We start from the raw sequence: 19,918 nt of genomic DNA, 5'->3' as shown, positions 1-19,918 counted from the left end.
CAACTTCAGAGATGTTTGCTAAAAGTGTTTCTGGCTCTGTTGGGACATGTGTCCTTGGAGCCTTGCCATTTGGGTAGGGAAGGTGCAGCTTTATAGATCGGTGTGGCTTTTTAGAGTGTGGCAGAAAACCAGACAATCCCTAGCCCAGCGTGGAGGGGCCAGCAATCCTCAGACACACAATTCAAGCCCGGCAGGTGTGAGTGTGTGAGAGAAGAGGGTGGGAGTTGCTTCCTATTTATTGCTCATTGAGATGGGATGAGATGGGAAGACCTGTCTACCTTCCCAAACCTATCAGAACTGAAGTCTGAGACTTATAAGTGGATGGCTACCAGGTAGAGGGAGGGTTGTGGGGCATGGTGGGGATCGCAACTCATAATGAAAATGGGAATGTGAAGATGAAGGAAAGATATGCAAAACCCTACCTTGTGCAGTATTAATTGCTCACAGTAGTCAAGTGCTACTCTGTGTCAGGAACTGTGCTTCGGTGCATTATGTGGTTTAATCCTCACACAGCTCACAGCACTATCATCATTCCCATTTTACTGATAGGGAAACAGGTTAAGTGACTGCCCAGTGTCACAGTTAGTAAGCAGTGTAGCAGGCATACAAATTTGGCATCTATGATACCCACAAACTGTAGCACCTCAGAGCTGGAGAAAATCTTAGAGAACATCGAATTCAGCCTCTTCATAGTCAGGTGGGGAAATAATGCCAGCATGGGGACAGCCATGGACCAAGGCCAGACAGCTGGTGAACAGCAGCCCTCAGATTTGCCTGCAGTCGGGACTAGGGTGAGGCAGGGAGGCTCTGAGGGGAGAATTTAAGGAGGCGCTCACCCTCAGTTGCAGACTCTGAGGGTGAGCACTTCATGTGCTCCACTCGAGTCTCAGCCTTGGGCAGATGCTTCTTCTGGTTTTGTGGTGTGAACCACAGAGGCCCAGGCCGGGCTTTATTGACTTGATTTGATATCCCAAAGAGAGGAATGAATAAAATATTTGTGCAGAGCTTTGCCGGCACCCCAAAGTAGATTTTTACCCAGGGGCTGAGCGGAGGTTCTGCTTCTGGTTGTGTACCACAGCAGGAGAACAAACTCTGGCCCCAGAAATTAGGGGTGGAACTAGGAGAATCCTGGTGGTGTCGGACCGCAGGTGGACTCCATGGGAAAGGAGACCCCACGTCTCTCCTCCGGACTCCACTGGGCTGAAATGAGGAAGTGCCAGAAAAAGCTTCTAGCGGAGGGACTTGCCCCATCAGACCCAGAATGGCCCGGGAGGGCTAGGTGCTCAGACTCCCTCAGGCATTAGGCCTGTTTTATTCGCAAAAATTCATCGCCCTAGGTGTGTATAACCACCTTTCCAACCCTGGGCCTTTCCGCTACGGTTTTAGTTCAAGAACAAAAGAAGGCAAACCCCACTAGCAAAGGACCCTGCCACCACTCCTATCCCGTGTAAGCGGGAGTCAGCCCACATTTCCTGGAGCGGGGTAGGAGGTGGAGGAAAGGGGGTTCCCCGCACCACTCTTAAGAGCCAGGTCTTTACCCCCGTCTGGCTTGGCCTCACTAGGAGTGTCGCGGGGCAGCCAGGTGGCCCCAGGTGCTATAGCAGAAGGGGAAGGCTTCCTCCCCATGGCCCCGGGGACTTGGGCGCAAAAGCAGGCAAAGGGACGGGAACGAGCTGACCGGCCTCAGGCACCCTCGCACTTCCCTCATCAGCGCAGGAGTCCAGTACCACTCCACCAGGAGCGGTGGGCGTCTCGACCTTGCCTGGAGTAGACCTCGGCAAGGCAAGTTCCTTGCCCTCTTCTCTTTGGGTCTCAGTTTCCTCATCTCACCAGGCACGGCTCAGCCCGACTTGGGTCTTAACATTTTGAGTTCTTTGCTTTTCTTGCCTTTTTCCTGGCCCAGACGTTTCTCGAGCACCTGTCTTGAATCCCTGTCTCCGGCCCTGCCCATCCCTCTCGGTCCTCGGCCAGTTAGGAGCACGGCCTGGGGGTGCCCCTGGCTCCCTTTAACCCCCAGACCCCCAGCCCCATCCCCGGGATCTCCCATCCAGGGCACAGAGGAGGAGGCGCGCAGGCCGCTCCGCTCCCCCAGGAGGGAAAGGAGGAGTAGGGAAGAGAAAGGGGAGTAGACTCGCGAGAAGGTTAGCAGGAGGAGAAAACAGAAAATAGAAAAAGAGGGAGCAAGATAAATAAGCAAAAGAACGAAAGTGGGGAGGAGGGAGGTGAGATGCTGGAAAGGGATGAATCGGAGAAAAAGGGGAATCCAAAGGCAAGCTGAAGAGAGAGGCTGAAGACAGGAAAAAGAACGAACGAGCGCGCGCGAAACAGCAGGGTCTGAAAGGACCAAAGAGAGAGAAAGAGGAAAAAAATGAGGGGGGTGTGCGGGAGAGCGGAGGGAGGGAGCTGCGAGCCGGGAGGAGGGAGGCTGGGAGGGAAGGAGAGGGAGGGGCCGAGGGACCAAGAGGGTGGGGGCAGGCTCGGCAGCAGCCGCCGCGGCTCCAGCCGCCCGCCCGCTCGCTCGCTCGCTCAGTCGCTCCTGGTGCCCGCTGCCAGCCGCCCGGCTTCTGGCTGCTCGCGGCCCCCGGCTCCTGCCTGGCGCTCTGGCCAGGCTCGGGCACCGGAGGACAAGACCGCGCGACTGGCCGGCCGAGCCCTGGGCCGGCCGCGGGAGCAGGTAGGTGGCTCGGTGCGGACCGCGAGGACGCGGAGCCTCGGACGCCGGGGGCACCAGGGGACGCGGGGGTGGGGGTTCCAGCCTTGGGGAGGGGACTTTGCAGCCCCGCGACTAACTTTCCACCAGCTGCGCGGACTCCCGGCCGCCCTGCCCGGGTCCGGGCTGCCGAAGCCGAGTTTGGCACGGGGAGGAGGTGGATGCTGGCGGTTGCGGGAGAGCCAGGGGGTCCGGCAGGACGTGAGGCGTCTCAGTGTGGGCAGGCGCAGCCCTCCGGCCGCAGTCGGGATGCAGTGTCCGCGGCGCCTACACGTGCGGGGGAAGACCGGAGAGCAGCGGCGAGGCGCGGGTGTCCCGGGGAGGGCGCCCGTCCGCCCCCTTGAGTCTGGGGACTCCGCTCTCAAGCCGCCCAGAGTGTGCCGGCTGCACTCACTACACTGGCGCCTTCCCCGCCGGGGTCGGGACGCAGAGCCTGCGGGGATGCAGCAGGTTTTCGGCGGCGGCCGCCCTTGCGCCTTGCGGCCGCCAAGCCCCAGCAGGTGCCGTGCACGCTTTTGCTTTTGGGAGAAGAGGGGCGGAACGTGTATCCCCCTATTTCTTTCCCATCCCGTCGCCGTTACTCTATTCCGGGAAGTCCAGGACCTGGGCGGCCTTGTTGGTTGGCTCCCAGGACAATCTTCCTGCCCTAGGCTGCGACCCTGGCTCCCAAAGTTAAAGGAGAAGCAAGTCACTCTCTGCGCGCGCCTGGAGCGTGGTCCCGAAGTTCCCAACTTCTCGCTCAGCCGTGGGCGGTAGTGTTGGAGGTGGGGAAATGGGTGGTGGTTGTGGCTCCTTGGAGCTGCCGAGCGCAGCCGTCTTCCTCCTGGACTTGGTTTATTTTCCTAATTTGTTAGAAAAAATACTACTCAAAAATAGGCAGAATCGCTCCTCGCGGGCGTCAAGGTCCGTGAGTGGGACGCAGCCGTCCCTGTCCTGAGCCCGGGAGCGCCGAGCCTCGGCGTGGCAGTCCCCGGAAGCCCCGAGCCCAGGCGGCTTCTCCCGGACCTGGACTCGCGGGCTCCATCCCGCGGCAGCCGCGTCTTGGGATCCGTGCCCCGCAACCCGCGCTGCGAGGCCAGTGTGACTGTCTCCCGGGTGGTCATGTTCTCCGGAAAAATATTTCAACGTGGCTCCGCTTCAGGATCACCCACTTTCCATCCCTCCAAGAGCCGAGAGAACAGGGTCTGCGGCGGGTTGGAGGAGACCTTTGGGATGGTTTGGGCTCCCGGCCATCTCGGCTCGCTCGGGTTGGGGTCCTCGCGCACCGGCACCAGCGCCCCTCCGGCTCTCTGCTGGGGCAACAAGGGTTAAAGCCCCGGCCTGGCGGGGGAGAGCTGGGGAGAACCCGCGGCGGCCGGCTGAGGCATTCGAAACCTGCAGGGGACTCCGTCCTGCTAGCTCCCGGAGTCGGAGGCGCAGGATTCGCCGACCTCTGCGGCTTCTCGGAGCCAGCGGAGCCCCGGCCCAGCAGCCCTCTTTGTTGGAGTGCTGTCGGGAGATTCTCTTGAGAGGTTTAGGGGGTTTAGTGGTGCCAAAACCTCGAGGCTTTCCGGAGAGGGTCCCTCTGCCGTCACTCCCTGCAGACTGGGCGGGGTGCCCCGAGGGCGCTGAGCAGACGTTGAGCATCCTCTGCTTCTCTGGCGGATTTTCCTGGTGCACACCATGCATCAGCTCTCTCCGGTGCTCACATTTTGTTTAAGCCGCTAGAAATTCGAGGTCTAGGACTGCAATCTCGCCACTTCCTCCCACTAACAGATCAGCAAACTGAGGTCCAGAGAATTGAAAGGACTTGCTTAGAGCTGCTATACGGGAGGAAGAGTAGGTAAACCAAGTCTCCTGACTTCCGGGTCAGGGCCTTTTCTAGTAGTCCACACTAACTTTATTGCTTTCTTCGCACAGGGCAGGTGTTCCCAGTCAGGCCACTGCACATCCTTGACAGGCTTGAGGGCTGAGTGTGTGTGTGGTTAGAGGCAGAGGACCTGTCTCTGGATTTTCGGGTTAGGTGCTGTGCTGGGAGTATCTCCCAGGATAAATCACTCATGTGACAGTTTGTTGTGTACCTGTTCTGTCCCTGCACCGGGCTCTGGGGGTAAATGGAGCCCACACACAGGGCTCAGCCCCGTCAGGTGCAACCCATAGGGAAAGAGAAACCATTGTTTTGTAGTCAAGGAAGTGAGTGCATGTAGACATTCTCAGGTGAAATCACTTCAGGAGGGGTGGTTTTGGGATAGTCCCTGGAGAAGGCAAGATTAGGAGCTGATAGGTAGGTTTCCAGTTGGGGAAGGAGGGTTGTCAGGATACAGGGCTTGAGTCCTAAGAAGGAGGCAGGAAAGCTGATTAAGAGGCTGGTCAAAGCACAGCACTGTCAGGGCCAGTGAGCACTGGGCCTTTGAGTGAGAATCACTAGGGAAGTTAGAAGAGCCAGTTGCTCAGAGCTCAAGCGCAGAACCTGGTCCCAAGGGACTTCTAGGCCTACACTTAAGGTGAGCAATTGGCTGGCAAGTCAGTGCCCCATGAGCCAAGGGTGGTGGGGTCAGAGGGGCTATTTTCTGGCTTTTGCTTCTTTTCTTCTTTCTCATCATTCCCAGGGGTTTCAATCATTCTCATTCTTTTGCCCCTTCTCTCTCTCTTTTTTTTTTTTTGAGACAGAGTCTCACTTTCTCACTCAGGCTGGAGTGCAGTGGCACAATCTTGGCTCACAGCAACCTCTGCCTTCTGGGTTCAAGTGATTCTCCTGCCTTAGCCTCCCAAGTAGCTGGGACTACAGGTGTGCACCACCATGCCAGGCTAATTTTTGTATTTTTAGTAGAGATGAGGATTTGCCATGTTGGCCAGGCTGGTCTCAAACTCCTGACCTCAAGCGATCTGCCTGTCTCAGCCTCCCAAAGTGCTGGGATTACAGTGAGCCACCGCGCCCAGCTCTTTTGCTCCTTCCTAACCATAACTTTTAGCTACTTCAGTGTTCCGAACTTATGAAAGGCAGGAACATGCAATCAGCAAATAGTTCTTGAGCTCCTTCTTTGTGCCAGGCACTGGGCTAGACCCCTGGGATACGGCGATGAATCAGACAGGAAGAGTCCCATACCTTGTGATGTTGACATTCTAGGCTGTATCCTCCATAGGCTTAAAGTCTAGTCATAGAACAGAGGCAAATACACAAATTATGTCTGAAGAAGTCCTGAAATGGGACAATACAATAGAGAATTCTGAACCTCCCCTCTAGTGGTTTAAGGCTCCAAGGTGAAAGGTTTGAAGTTGTTGGCTATGAGATTTGGAGATTCTGTGGGCTTCCATGACCCCAGCTCCTGGTTGCCAGGGGTAACCCAAAGGCAGCTGCAGTGGTGACCTTAGATGCCACATTGGAGAACTGCTGTACAGAGCTTCTGCCAGGAAGGGAGCTGGTGAGTGTTGGCAACTATGATCTTGCTAGGTATCCATAGAGACTGGTGCCAGGTAACCATGTGCCTCTTAAATTCCAGCATCCACAGCTGTTTGGCATGCTCTGGAGCCCCACTGTACAGATGGGTAAATGGAGCCCTGAATCTGTAGACTGGGACAGCTGTGCAGTAAGAGGGGCCCAGCCCGTATAGAATCCAGGTGTTCCCTGATACAGGATTCAATTTAAAATGCTGCTCTTTTCTTCCTAGAAAAACATTTCTTCCTTGCACACTAGTGATTATCAGATTTCAGCGTGGAGGGCTTGTGAAAACACAGGTTACTAGTCCACACTCCCAAGTTTCTGATTCAACGGGTCTGGAGTGGGTCCAGTAATTTGCATTTCTAAACAAGTTCCTAGGTGATGCTGATTCTCTAGTTCTAGAGACCACGCTTTGAGAACCAATGTGGTAGAACAAGGGAAAGTGAATGATTTTTTGAGATTATAAGATAGGGGAGCCTGGAACGAAGGCTGTGATTTAGCTCCAGGAGCTCACAGGACTTGCTATGTATATCCTTCTATGTACATCCCCTCCCCCTCACCCCCAGGAGGCCATAGAATTAAAAGAATATTTTATCTTCATCAGCACACACACAGAGAGAATATATTGCAATATAATTAGGGAATAAATAGGTGTTGTGTACTGGATGTAGATTCCATGCCTGGTAGCTCTGTGGGGGTTTATTATAGCAGTGTTATAATTGAAAAGGTGTCATCCACTCCGAAGCCCCTCATGAAACTTTCATGGCCTGGGTGGTCATTGTCCAAAAAAACATGTCTTCTTCATTAAAAGACTGAAAGTCAGAGAGATTGCTTCTCCTGCTAATGGGACTATCTGTGTTTCATTTGACAGTAACTGTGCAATGTGTTCTTAACGAATTGTGCAGGGGGAGCAAACAACAACTGAACAGCCAGTGTGAACAGAGAGGGGCTGAATGAAGTCCACATCACAGGTTCACAGGTCTGTTTGTTGAGCATCTCAAAATGTTTTGAAACTCTGTCTCTCTGTCTTCCTGTATTTCTGATATGAAGCTGTATCTCAGCAGGAAGAGGAGAGTTTGTGTTTCAATTTAGCTGACCGGGTAAATGTAACAGCATACTTTATCCCCAAAGTGTTAATTAGACCCAAAAGAAAAGAACCATAAAGCAGTTGTTCTCCTAAACGCCGGCATTTTTCATCTGGATTCTATTTATTGATTATTTTATAGTTGAGAGGGAGCAAAAATCCATGTTTTTATAGCCAACAAAGCTGGCTGCAGTAATTATGCAGGCTCAACGTGTCTGTTCTGGAGCTGGAAGTTGGAATTCAGCCTGACTCTCAAACATTTGGGTGAGATCTAATTGAAAAAGACATTTCAAAGAACAAATATTTAGGAATGAGGAGTTTCGCTGATGGTCTCTCTGGGCCAAATGTAAGTACCTTGCTTTTAGTTTGATCCTCAGAAGTGGGAGATCATGGAGAAGGACCTGGTCAGTAATGTTGAGACCACAGTCAACATGTGAGGCTGAACTTAAAGATAATCAGTGAGGCTTAGTAAAGGGAAGAAAGATGCTTTCAGGGAATATATGCCCTGTACCTGGTGAGCAAGGGGAAGATCAATTAATCAAATATAGATTGAATACTTACTGAATGCGCAATCTTGGGACAGGCACCATGAGGGCAGGGGCCAGGACTTTTACTAGTTATATATCTTTCATAATGATAGTGGTTAGCTCAGGTATCCATTGTAACAAAAACCCTTGATTGGAGTGGGCATGAAGGCTGCAAGTGACAGAGAAGCTGAATTCAATGTGCTGAAACAGTAAGGAATTTAGTGTCTCCCATAACAAGAAGTCTGGGCTGTATCTGCCCTATAGCTGGTCCTTTCAGTGGTTCAACAGCATCATCAAAGATCCCGATGCTTTTCATCTTTCCTGTTTCTAAGATCACAAGATGGTGGCAACAGTTCCAGGTGTTATATCCTCACCATCATGAGCAGAGGCAGAAAAGGCAGGAGGGAGCCTTACCCAGAAGCCCCTCAGCAGACTTTCACTTTTGTCTTATTGGCCAGAATTCTGAATCATATGTCATGCCTAAGCCAACCACAGGCAAGAGAAGGGAATCATTGTAATTGATCTGTAACAATTTTTTTTTTTTTTTCTGAGACGGAGTTTTGCTCTTATTGCCCAGGCTGGCACCATCTCGCCTCAGCCTCCTGAGTAGCTGGATTATAGGCATGCGCCACCATGCCCAGCTAATTTTGTATTTTTAGTAGAGATAGGGTTTCTCCATGTTGGTCAGGCTGGTCTCGAACTCCTGACCTCAGGTGATTTGCCAGCCTCGGCCTCCCAAAGTGCTGGGATTACAGGCATGAGCCACCATGCCTGGTTGAACAATCTTTTTTTTTTTTTTTTTTAAAGGGATCTCCCTCTCTTGCCCAGGCTGGAGTGCAGTGCTGCTGTCATAGCTCACTGCAGCCTCAAACTCCTGGAATCAAGTGATCCTCCTGTTTCAGCCTCCTGAATAGGTGGGACCACAGATGCGCACCACAGCACCTGGCTTGGCCTAGAACAATCTTGATTTGTGTATTGGGCCTCAGAGAGGATCAAAATTAGGATTCTTTTGAAAGGGTGAAAGGAGCAACTAACAGTGGCTGCCATAGAGCTCAAGAAATGGGCTTGAATTATCTTTCTACTGATTTTAAGCCCTGTTTTTCACCTCTTGTGCCCCAGTTTACTGAACCTAGGGTGGAGATCTATTGGGAAGATAAATCTGAATTAGCACCATAATTATACTTGATTAGTACAAGAGAGTGGAAGATTATTTGTAAATTGATCTCTGAATCAAAGAATTTATAATCATCTAATGCAGGGGACATGTGAGGACTAGACCATCAAGATCATCAAATGGAGAACAGAACTGGAGAATAAATAATCATGACTTGCAGACCCACTATTAAAGGAGGAGCATGACATCAATGGGAGCCATAGTAGCTAGGGAAGGCTTCCTGGAGGAGGTGGTTCATGGCTCATACTGAAACTCCAGCACTTAAGTGTGGATAGGTTATAAAATCTTTCTGCCCGACTTGCTTCCTCTTGCTTTTTCTGTTTTTTCTCAGTGGTAAAATGGGACCATTTGGTCAAGATAAAAATCTTATCTCTACAATCACAGTGGCTTTGATACTCAGTCCAAATATGGTCAGTACTGACCAGCATGATTCTGGGAGGGAGGTCACAGTGATTCCCTCGCCAGCCCTAGATTCCTGGTTTCCAGTCCTGGATGGCCCATCAGTCTCCATGTCTCAAGCCACGTTTCAACTCCTGATTAGATATTATTATTATTATTATTATTAGTTTTGAGATAGAATCTTACTCCTGTTGCCCAGGCTGGAGTGCACTGGTGCAATCTTAGCTCACTGTAGCCTTGACCTCCTTGGGTCAAATGATTCTCCCACCTCAGCCTCCCAGGTGGCTGGGACTACAGGTGTTGCCACCATGCCCAGCTAATTTATTTTTATTTTTATTTTTATTTTTGGTGGAGATGGGGTTTTGCCATATTGCCTAGGCTGGTCCTGAACTCCTGGGCTCAAGCAATCCACCCACCTCAGCCTCCCACAGTGCTGAGATTACAGGCGTGAGCCACTGCACTGGGCAGATACTATTATTATTAAAAGCAGTATTTGAATGCCTGGCTGCCATCATTAAACCTGTGTGCCTAAACTGAAATCTAATGTTTTCTCACCTCTCAAGTCATCTCCCCTTCTGGATTCTTCACTTTTGTTGCTGGCAAACCACCTTCCCAGATGTTTGGGCTCAAAACCTGAGCATGTACCCCCGCCCCCAATCCATACACTCTGCTTGCAATACTCAAGCATTGACTTGCCTTTTTAAAAATAATTAATTAATTAATTATTTTTGAGATAGAGGCTTACTCTTGTCACTCAGGCTGGAGTACAATGGCGTGACAATCTCTGCTCATTGCAACCTCTGCCTCTTGGGTTCAAGCAATTTTTGTGCCTCAGTCTTCTGAGTAGCTGGGATTACAGGCATGCGCCACCGTGCATGGCTCACTTTTGTATTTTCAGTAGAGACAGGGTCTCACTGTGTTGGCCTGGTCTCGAACTCCTGACTTCAGGTGATCCACCCACCTCGGCCCCCCAAGGTGCTGGGTTTACAGGCGTGAGCCACCGTGCCCGGCTGCCTTTTGGTTTTAGGATGTTTCTTGGATATGTTCTCTCCCTTCTGACGTGAGAAATCCTCTCTGCTCAGGTCCTCTCCATCTCATGTCGGGTGATGGCACTGCCTCCTACTCTGCCATCCTCAGAGCATAGTGCATGGGTGTATGTGGGGACTTGTGTCTTTGGGAATAGTCTATGGGGGTTCTGTAAATGGGATAGTTTTTATAAATTCTACTGAGGAGTAGAGTCTCTGCAGTGAGTCCAGAATTCATGGCTGCAAATCTCGTATGTTGCTGTGGAAGCCATTTTCCAGCCTCTCATCTCTTTCCCCTTCAAATCATACTGAAGCATTGGTTTTGGTTTATTTGTTTTTGGAGACAGGGTCATGCTGTTGCCCAGGCTGGTGTGCAGCAGTGCGATCATAGCTCACTTCAGTCTTGAACACCTGGGCTCAAGCTATCTTCCTGCCTCAGCCTCCAGGGTAGCTGAGACCACAGGTGTATGCCACCATACCTGGCTATTTTTTTTTTTCCTTTTTTGTGGAGATGGCTCTTCCTATATTACCCAGGCAGGTCTCAAACTCCTGGCTTCAAGCAATCCTCCCACACCGCCCTCCCAAAGTGCTGGAATTACCGGAGTGAGCCTGACCTAAAACATTGTTTTAATCAACTCATTACCTTACATATTTTTTTTCCCATAGCACTTACCAGATGCAGCCCAATTTCCTCAAATAGACAGTTGAAAGTCTCAACAATCTGCCTGCATCCTGCCTCCCCAGTCCCTACTTGCTCACCGCTGGGACTCACCATTATGGCTGACTCAGCTTCAAGTTCTGTCTTTCCCTGTGTTTAATCCAAATCACCCTTTCTTTTAAGACCAGTGTTAGTCCTGCATCTTCAGGTGACCTCCCCTCACTACTGGAGCCCACAGTGATATCCAAGCATTGATCTTTCCCTCCCGTGAACTTCTGTAGCAATTATTGCCCACACCACAAATTTGGTACTTAATATACTGCTGTTGTCATTGATAACATTTTATTACTATGTTTATTGTCTTCCCAGTTGGATATAAGACCCCTGGGACCCAAGGCAGTAGGGGAGGATGTATCTGTCTTTATACCCAGGGTCGTGGCCAGCAAGCACATAGTACTTCAGTATTTATTGAATTAATAAATCATAGGAATAGATTATTTACCTGATAAATCAGTTAATCTTCACCCTTTTTTCTTAACCTCAGTTGGGGGAAGGGACTAAATTTAATGAATTCCTGCTCTGTGCTGGGCACTACTTTAGGTGATTTTTAAGAAAGATTTTAACTGAGCCTTGCAACCATCCAGTGAAGCCGGGATTCTTGGTATTATCCTGCAGATGAGGAAAGCGTGGCTCTGGGAGAGTTGGGTGGCTTTCCATGCTCACTCAGCCAGCTGGAGAGTAGTGAGGGGCAGGGTCATCTTCTTTCCTCTATGTTTTCTATTGCATACATCTTCCTGAAGTTCTCCCTACCTGTGGGTGCCTGTTCTCCCAGTCTCTTTTTCCTTGTGTCCCACTGTGCCGCACTGCTTTGCTGCATCCCCAGGACTTTGGAATAATTCAGGAACCTCTGGATTCTAGCAGTGGACTCTGAGCTTTCTGGTGGAGCAGGTAAGATGTGCTCCTTGGTGCAGAAAAGAGGGGTAGAGCCAGTAAAGAGCAGGAGAGGACTTACTAATGGGCCTCAGGTCTCCAGAAGGCCTTGGATGACAGTGGGCAGGACATAGAACCTTCTTTGGGGGTGCCTGGGAGGAGTGGGTGATGTTTACTGCGGGAGAGATGAGGTGTGAGATCATAACAAGGGCCACCATTGTTAGGGCCTCGCAGTTGAGCAGGCACTTTTCAGGTGCATGTATTTTCTAGACTGTGTCTTACAACAACTTTGTAGAGCAGGTTATTGTCCTCAGAACAGGGTGTTAAAGAGTTCAAGTGACTTGCACCAAGTCACACCCCGACTTGATGCCTGCCTCCCGATGGTTAGTAACCTCGAGTGACAACAGGCTTGGTTTTCCAGAGGCTGTGTGGGACCACGTGAGGGCGCCATGCTTCCTGAGGTAGGGGCTTCATGGTATGACCTTTGAAGGACTGTTCTGGAATTGATTCTGCAGGTCAAGGTAGAGGTGACTTAGGGCCTATCTTTACTCAGAGCAAACATTATTTAAAACCTACTCCTGTCCTTCCCCTGCCTGACCTGCCTGGTTTATCATCCATGCTTAAAATAAATACAATAAATAAAAACACCCCAAAACTCTCCTCCTGCAGAGGATGAGCAACAATCTACATATGCAAATAAATGGCATGCCAGTCTCCATGAATATTAATTTGGAAAGGGAGTCTGAGGCCCTAAAATACACTCAATATCAACAATTTGGCATCTCACAACTCTTCCAGCTCACTTCCAGTGATCATGGCCTTGCTATATTTTAAGATTGCCTCTTCTCCCAGCTGGCCTCCCTTCTGCATCCCTGGATGTTCAAGTTACCAAATGGATGGAGAGTGTTTCAGGTTGGCAGGATGGAGGTCCAGGGGTGATGGGTGAGTCCTCACCCTGGGGCTGGCCTGACCTTGTCCTGCCTCCCTGGCCAGGGCCTAGGCCTTAGCCCCTCTCTGATCCCAGCATTAGCAGGGAGTCCTCAACGCCAGGGGACAGTTCTGGGAAACCCCACGGGCAACCGTCAACCTGGGACCCTTGTACTGTCAGGGAGCACTCAGGGTGGGGCAGGGCAGCAGCCTCAGGAATGAGCTTCTCCTGCCTCTCAGGGGCAAAGGGGAAACTGAGATCCGGAGGGTAGGTACCTTGCCCAGAGTGACAAGGTGAGTTAATGGCAGGAAGTGAGAACACTTATTCATTCTTTGCTCTGAAAAGCACTTTTCTTTTTGAGTGTGTGTGTGTATGTAGAAGGGGGTAGGCAGGGTAGGGCTTAAAGTTTGTATACTTTGGGGGAAATAGTCATTCTTCTCTTATGATCATTCACCCAGAGACAAGTGGCAACAGAAAATTCAGCCTTGTGTCCCATTTCCATTGAAATAAATGATTTCCTTCCTCTCTCAGTAGATTTTCAAATTAGATTACACATAGGCCAGAATTAATGTGAAGTTGTCTTGCAGAGTACCCTCTGGCTGAAGGCAGGATAGGGCAGGAGAGAGAAGGGCCGAAATATCTCCAAGGAAGCCAGGTGGAGAGGACCTTGAGGTAGAAGAGGAAGGAGTTGGCAGTAACTTCTGTGTCCCACTTGTATGGGGAGGAGGGCAGAGAGGAATGGTGCAGCATAGTGGTATCATCAAGAGTTGGGTCTCTCGCTTGCCCTTTCCTGCTGCTTACTGGATAGGCGTGAGCATATCATCTCATCTTTGGACCTCCTTTTCCTTGTCAATAAATATTGGGGTAATACTGAGATAACCAATCACTTCTCCCTCCCTCCCTCCCTCCTCCTCTTTCTTTCTTTTCTTTTCTTTTCTTTTCTTTTCTTTTCTTTCTTTCTTTCTTTCTTTCTTTCTTTCTTTCTTTCTTTCTTTCCTTCCTTCCTTCCTTCCTTCTTTCTTTCTTTCTCTCTCTCTCTCTGTCTTTCTTTCTATCTGTCTTTCTTCTTTTTTCTCTTCTTTTTATTTTATTATTTTTTTTAGACAGAGTCTCACTCTGTTGCTCAGGCTGGAGTGCAGTGGCATAATTATGGCTCACTGCAACTTCGACGTCCCAGGCTCAAGTGATCCTTTGGCCTCAACCTCCCAAGTAGCTGGGACCACAGGTGCGCACTGGCATGTCAGGCTAATTTAAATTTTTTTTGTGGAGATGGGACGGTGGTCTCCCTATGTTGCCCAGGCTGGTCTCAAACTCCTGGGCTCAAGTGATCCTCCTGCTTTGGCCTCCCAAAGTGTTGAGATTATAGATGTGAGCCACTGTGTCCGGCTTGCCCCCACTTGTTAGTGCTGCTTTGTGAAGACTAAATGAAGATTTAATGTTCTGCACCATGCCTCGCACAAAGGCATTCAGGACATCTAAATTTCTTTCTTTTCCAGGTAGATTTTATTTGACTAGCTGCAATTGTCAGTATAGCTATGTTTGTATTTGTGTTTGTGTTTCCACTTGTGTCTGGATTGGTGTGTTTCTCTGTGTTGTCTGTGTATGTGCTGCTGTTATTCATGTGTGTATTTCTGAGTGTGGTGGTGTAGACAGGGATGTGAGTACGTCTGTGGATGTCTTTGTACTTGTGTCCTTGTGTGTTGGGTTGAGTAGCGTGCTTTGTGCCTGTGAGCGGCTGTGTCTCTGTGTGTCAGTGTTTCCATGACTGCATGACAGTTCTGTGTGTGTGTGTATTGCACAGCCGGTCTGCCCAGAGATCTCCAGGGGGTTGAGAAGCTTCACAGTGCACAGGAGCCTTGGACCTGGGTCCCCTCTAAGGTCTCTATGGTGTCCTTCTCCCCATCAAAAAGCCTCCTGCAGTTCCTGGAGCCCTTCCTAATTGCCCTCTGTCCGTTTTCCTCTGCCTCCCGCTGGAGGCACATGGGGCCTAAGAATGCTTCCGCAGTGGCAGGGCCCCTGGTCCATTTGCATTCGTGTTTGCATATCATTTGCATTGTCTATACAGACTGTGCTTTCAGTTCTGCAGTTTTCAAGGTAAAATGTAGTTGCTCTTCTTGAAGGTCATTATATTAAGAATTTTTCTGCCTTTATTCTTTCTGGTCCAGACCTCCCTCCCAGAACCAGGAGGCTAGGGCAAGATAGAAGTCCCAGAAGCCTCTGCTGTTCCGTCAGCCCCTCCTCCTGGTCCACTTCCCCTCCCTGGGCCTCCAGCATGGGGGACACTGTGATAGTCTTCCACGCAGCAGGCCTGGTTCAGTGGGTAGAGACCCCGGGCCCTGGGAGGAGCAGCTTCGGGGGAGAAGTTTTTCTCACTCAGGGGTAGTTGGTTTGGCCCAAGTCCCAAGAGGGCAGGTCACAGTCGGGGGATAACACAGTCCAACTTGTGCCTATTGCCTGCTTGCCAAGCCCCCATGACTTACTCCTGTTGGGGAAGGACCACCATGGATATTTCAATGTCTCTATACCCATCCTTGGCTGGGGAGGGGCCATGGGGCTAGGCTGGCCTTATGGGAAACAAAGGAGGCAAAGATGTCTTTTCCTTTCAAACATCTAATACATACTTACTAATATTTCTGATGCCATGGAAGACACCAATCCAAAAAGCTTCCCCAGGAGGGTTGTACCCAAAAAGTATCTTCTTTATGGGTCATCCCATGCAAGACATCGCCTCTTTCAATGTGGATTTGAGTCCGGGCTCTGCCATGCACTAGCTGCGTGGTCTCTGACCAGCTACCTAACCTGTCTGAGCACCTTGCTTCTCATCTGACCAAGGCAGGTAAAAGGCTTAGCTTAGTGCCTGGAACATAGCAAAGACAAAGACTCAGTGAATGTCCGAATTGCCAGTCCCTATTGGCGTATTAGAAAACAGAGGTCAGAGGTTCCAGGGTGTGGTTTTTATCACTTCATATAAATTGTTCACCGGAGGCACCGCGGATGAGTGACAGGCAACAGGCCTGAATCCCTTCGTGGCCCTTCTGTAAGTCCAGCTCTAGAGGAACTTGGCTGCTTTTGCCTTCCCACGAGGAGAAGCGTTGCAAAAGCAGCCGGGGAAGCAGGCGCATCCTTGTCTGTGTCTCCGAAAATTCAGCCCTCACTCTCCCCTGCCCCACTCTCCCCTGGTTCTAGGGTCAAGTCATTCATCTTCTCTCATGTGTCCTTCCTCTGAGCAAGGCCCTGCTGGACACCCAGGACCATCCAGCAGAGCAGATTTGGGGTTCCCCAGAAGACAGAGCTTGAGGGAAATCTTTGTGCTGGTGCTTTATTGGGGGTCTGGGGTGCAGCTCAGGGCAGGGAGAGGGAGAGGAAAAAGGAAAATGAGGCAAGGAGGGAGGAAAAGCGAATGCTAGCCACCACTTCGGGAGAAAAGAAAGCTGGTTGCTTAGTCAGGAGGGATGGCTCCTGTTAGGCTGAGTGGAGCCACTGTAACTCAGAACAGTTTGTTGCAGGTATAAGGGATGGAGTTTATCTGCTAGCTGTTTGGTATTTCATTGGTCCAGGTTTTCCCCATGGAGCATTAACTCTCTTGCACCTCTGGGGCCTATCACCTGACCCTGTTGGGCAGCCTTTGGAGAAGCCCAATCCCATGCTCTGTGGCAGGGTGCCTCACCTGGGCCCAGAAGTGGTGAGAGCATCCAGTGCTCCACATGGCCGGTGGGTGGACCCTGGTGTGGGAGCTGCTGTGACTTCTGAGGAGGGTGCAGTGGATGCTGTGCCAGAGACCAGCCCTCACCCTGGGGGAGGCGGGGACGGCCAGTGATGTTAGATGAGAGCACTGGCAGTGGTGGCCTAGCTCTCCACCCAGAAAGTAGGTGATGGTCTGGGAGGCAGGGGGAGCCAAGCAAGTCTGGGAGAGTGCATATGTAGGTTCTGATTCAGCCATCGTTAACCAATGAATCAATTCACAACAGGGGCCAGGTGCTGGAGTCTGGGCCTTCCCATGCAGGCAGTGGGGAGCCATCAGCAGTTCTTGAGCAGGTGAGAGACAGTTTTCAGTAATGACAGGAGTTATCTGGAGAGGGTCCTTGCTCAGGTCTACATGTCTTTGTCCACAAAGCATCAGATGGGGGCTGTTGCCAGAAGACCTGGCATTCCTAACTCAGTTCAGGAAACAGAAAAGGCTCCTAGATCACCATTGCCTATGGAGTTTCATTTAGCAGTGAGGAGGCTGGGTCCTCCATGACAGCCTTACAGGTCTTAATCAGAGAAGAGAGTGTCCTTCCTGAGTGAGGTGAGATCATTCTGAACTGGGTCAGAGACCAGAGTGCCTGGGTTCGAATCCCAGCTCTGCCATTTAAAAGCAGGTGACGTTGGGCAAGTGACTCAACCTCTACTCATTCAATGAATGTTTAGTGAGTACCTGCTGTGTGGCAGACTGTTCTTGCTGTTGGGCATGTAGCAGTGAACAATGCAAGACAAACGGACACAACTGCCTTCCCTTGTGGGGCTTCCGTTCTCATGGAGGAAGCCGGACTCTAAGCAAATAAGTTAGTAGATGGTTTATTTGAAGGTGACCAGAGGTGCGGCAAAAAGCAGGACAGGTGAAGAGGCAGTGATGGGTGGGGGTGGGGTTGCATTTTTAAAAAGAGTGTTAGGGAGGGTCTGCAATAAAAAGGTGGCCTTTAAGTTATACCTGGAGGAGGGGAGGGTGTGAGACATACTGATATATAGGGGAGACACCCTTGCCTCAGTTTCCTCACCTGTACAGTCAGGGTTATGATAGAACTTATCTCAGGGGCTGCTGGGTGGGTTAAATGAGTTAATCCATGCAGTGGGTTTAAACCTGGCCCGGCACACAGTGAGACACTATTATCACCACTGCTGAGGGAGGAGCCCGTCTCTACTGCCTCCAGGCAGCGCTCCTGGGCTGCAGACTACAGGGATTTCGGTGGCCTTCATCTCCCCAAGAGTGTGTGTGTGGTGGTCTCCTCCAACCTTCCCTATCTCCTCATTGAAAGGGGCACACGACCTACAGTTTGAGAAGCAACACGTGCATTTTCTTTATACTCGAGCATCTGACTCCCCGAGGGAATCGCAGAAAAGCCTTTAGCAAACTCCAGGTTTAGGAAGCAGCTTCCAGCCTTTCTCTGGGGCATCTGTGGACTGGGGTGGGCAGGTGTTTCTGGCCTAGCTCAGCTCAGGGTGGGCTGGGGAGGGGGTTTCCCACCCAGAAGACTGGGCTCCCAGCAGTGGGGATGCAGGGCTGGCCCTACTCACACCCTCCGGGCTGGGCGGCGGCCCAGTTCTCATCAGCAGGCGCTAAGAGTCCCTCCAGCAATTCGGATACTATTATTTACTCTTGCAGAGATTTTTGTGGCTGTGATTTACCGCCACTGTGAAGCCCCAGGACCTGAATCCCAGTAGCCTCAGTATAGATATTGCATCTAATCAATCCTCTATTACCATACAAATACATCCTATAGGATATTGCTGTCTTTTCCTTTCAAACACTTAATACATAATTAATGATATTAAAATACATCTAATGCCACAGAAGATACCAACCTCAAAAGCTTCCTATTATAATTTATTCCCACCTAGATAAAAGATTGATTTATTGGTTCACTTATCATTCAGGGGTAGTCCTCTCCTGGCCATCCATGGGAAGGGGCGGTGGAGGCAGGAAGTGCCTGCTGTGTGGCAGACTGTCCTGCAGACAGCACTGGGCCTGGCAGGAGATGGCCACACGCCAGCATCTTCAAGGATTCCTCATTCAGTTCTCCCAAACTACTCCAAGAAGGAGGTCCTCTTGTTATTCCACTCTACAGATAGGGAAACAGAGACCAGAGAGGCAACCCCACTTGCCCAAAGTCATAATCTTAGGCTTCTCCACAGGTCAGTGGACCTGGAAGGCGGGCTTGGCATTTCTTACCCCTTAAAACAGCAGCGATAGTCTCTACTCTGCAGGAGTATTTGAGAATTAGAGGTAACAGCAGATGTTAGGCACTGAAACGTGCTGCTAACGTCCTTACTTGGAGGTGAAATGGTGAGACCATCAATTTTAAGGGTATTGTTTTGGCAGCTAGCTGGTCTTTTATTACGGGGAGTGAGTTGGAAGGAGACAAGGTGTGGGACCCCACAGTCATCAGGGACACACCTTCTCTGGCAGATAAGACACCATGAGAAGAAACCACACTCCAGAGTCCACCTGGGAGTTTCTTCATCCAGGCTTCACCCAGGTCCTCCTGTGAATCACGAGAGCGCTGGACTTGGGAATGAAGATAACGTGGTCCCTGGATGAGGCACTGTGTCTGGTGGAAATGGACAGACACAGTAACTAGTGTGATGAGGTGTGATGGGTGTCAGCATGCAGGCACCAGGATTCCAGTAGCCGGGGGTGCCTGATGGTGCTGCCAGTGGACAAGGGAAGGAGGTGCTGGGTGAGGGAGTGGCATGTGACACATACCGGGCACACGGAGGGACCTGAGAATGATTGAGGTGAATATCGAGATTGAAATGGTGGGGACAGCAGTCTCGTTCTTCCCGGGGTGTTCCAGCAGGCCACCCCTCTTGGCTCAGCTCCTCTGCCCCTTTGTTCTGGTGTGGAGGAAATGAACTGGGTTGTGTCCACTCCAAACCCGGACAGGCAGAGGAGCTGGATGCTGAGCAGGAGGTGGGGACAGGAAGCTGCCTGCAAACAGCCACCGCAGCCAGGGGGCTCGGAGGCTCACTGGGGACCCTTCCTGGGCCAGAGGATTAGGGTTCGAGCTGCTTTTCTTCCCTCCAGCACAGCCATTTCCACACTCCCATGAAACTCTCAGCAAGCCCTCTCATTCTTCCTTGTCCCATCCAGACTTTATCCATGGCATTGGTGGTATTGAATGGTATTGAGGGCAGTCCCAGCCTGTGCCCCCAGACTGAAGAGCTGTTTCTTGCTCAGGAGTCCTTTGCCTTGGCTTGGGCCTTCTCTCCTTTTTGCCTGTGATGTCTTTTCCCTCCCCAGTCCACATTCCCTGTGGCAGGCAGAAGGATCTTTCTTTTTTTTTTTTTTTTTTTTTTTTTTTTTGT

At 50.7% G+C, this 19,918-nt stretch overlaps 1 protein-coding gene across 1 annotated transcript in view; it reads left to right on the top strand.

The window, feature by feature from the left end:
* The first annotated feature begins 2,627 nt into the window (after positions 1–2,627).
* Positions 2,628–19,918, top strand: part of MEGF11 (multiple EGF like domains 11) — a 379,169-nt gene continuing 361,878 nt past the window's right edge. Inside the window, exon 1 of the mRNA XM_025390189.1 lies at positions 2,628–2,674. The gene's annotated coding sequence lies outside the window, so the exon portion shown is untranslated. The remainder of the gene's footprint in view (positions 2,675–19,918) is intronic.

The sequence above is a fragment of the Theropithecus gelada genome, chromosome 7a, assembly GCF_003255815.1.
Source record: "Theropithecus gelada isolate Dixy chromosome 7a, Tgel_1.0, whole genome shotgun sequence".
In the NCBI taxonomy this organism is placed as follows: Eukaryota; Metazoa; Chordata; class Mammalia; order Primates; family Cercopithecidae; genus Theropithecus; species Theropithecus gelada.
The sequence above is the reverse complement of the archived record's forward strand: the minus strand, read 5'-3'. Positions and strand labels throughout refer to the sequence as shown.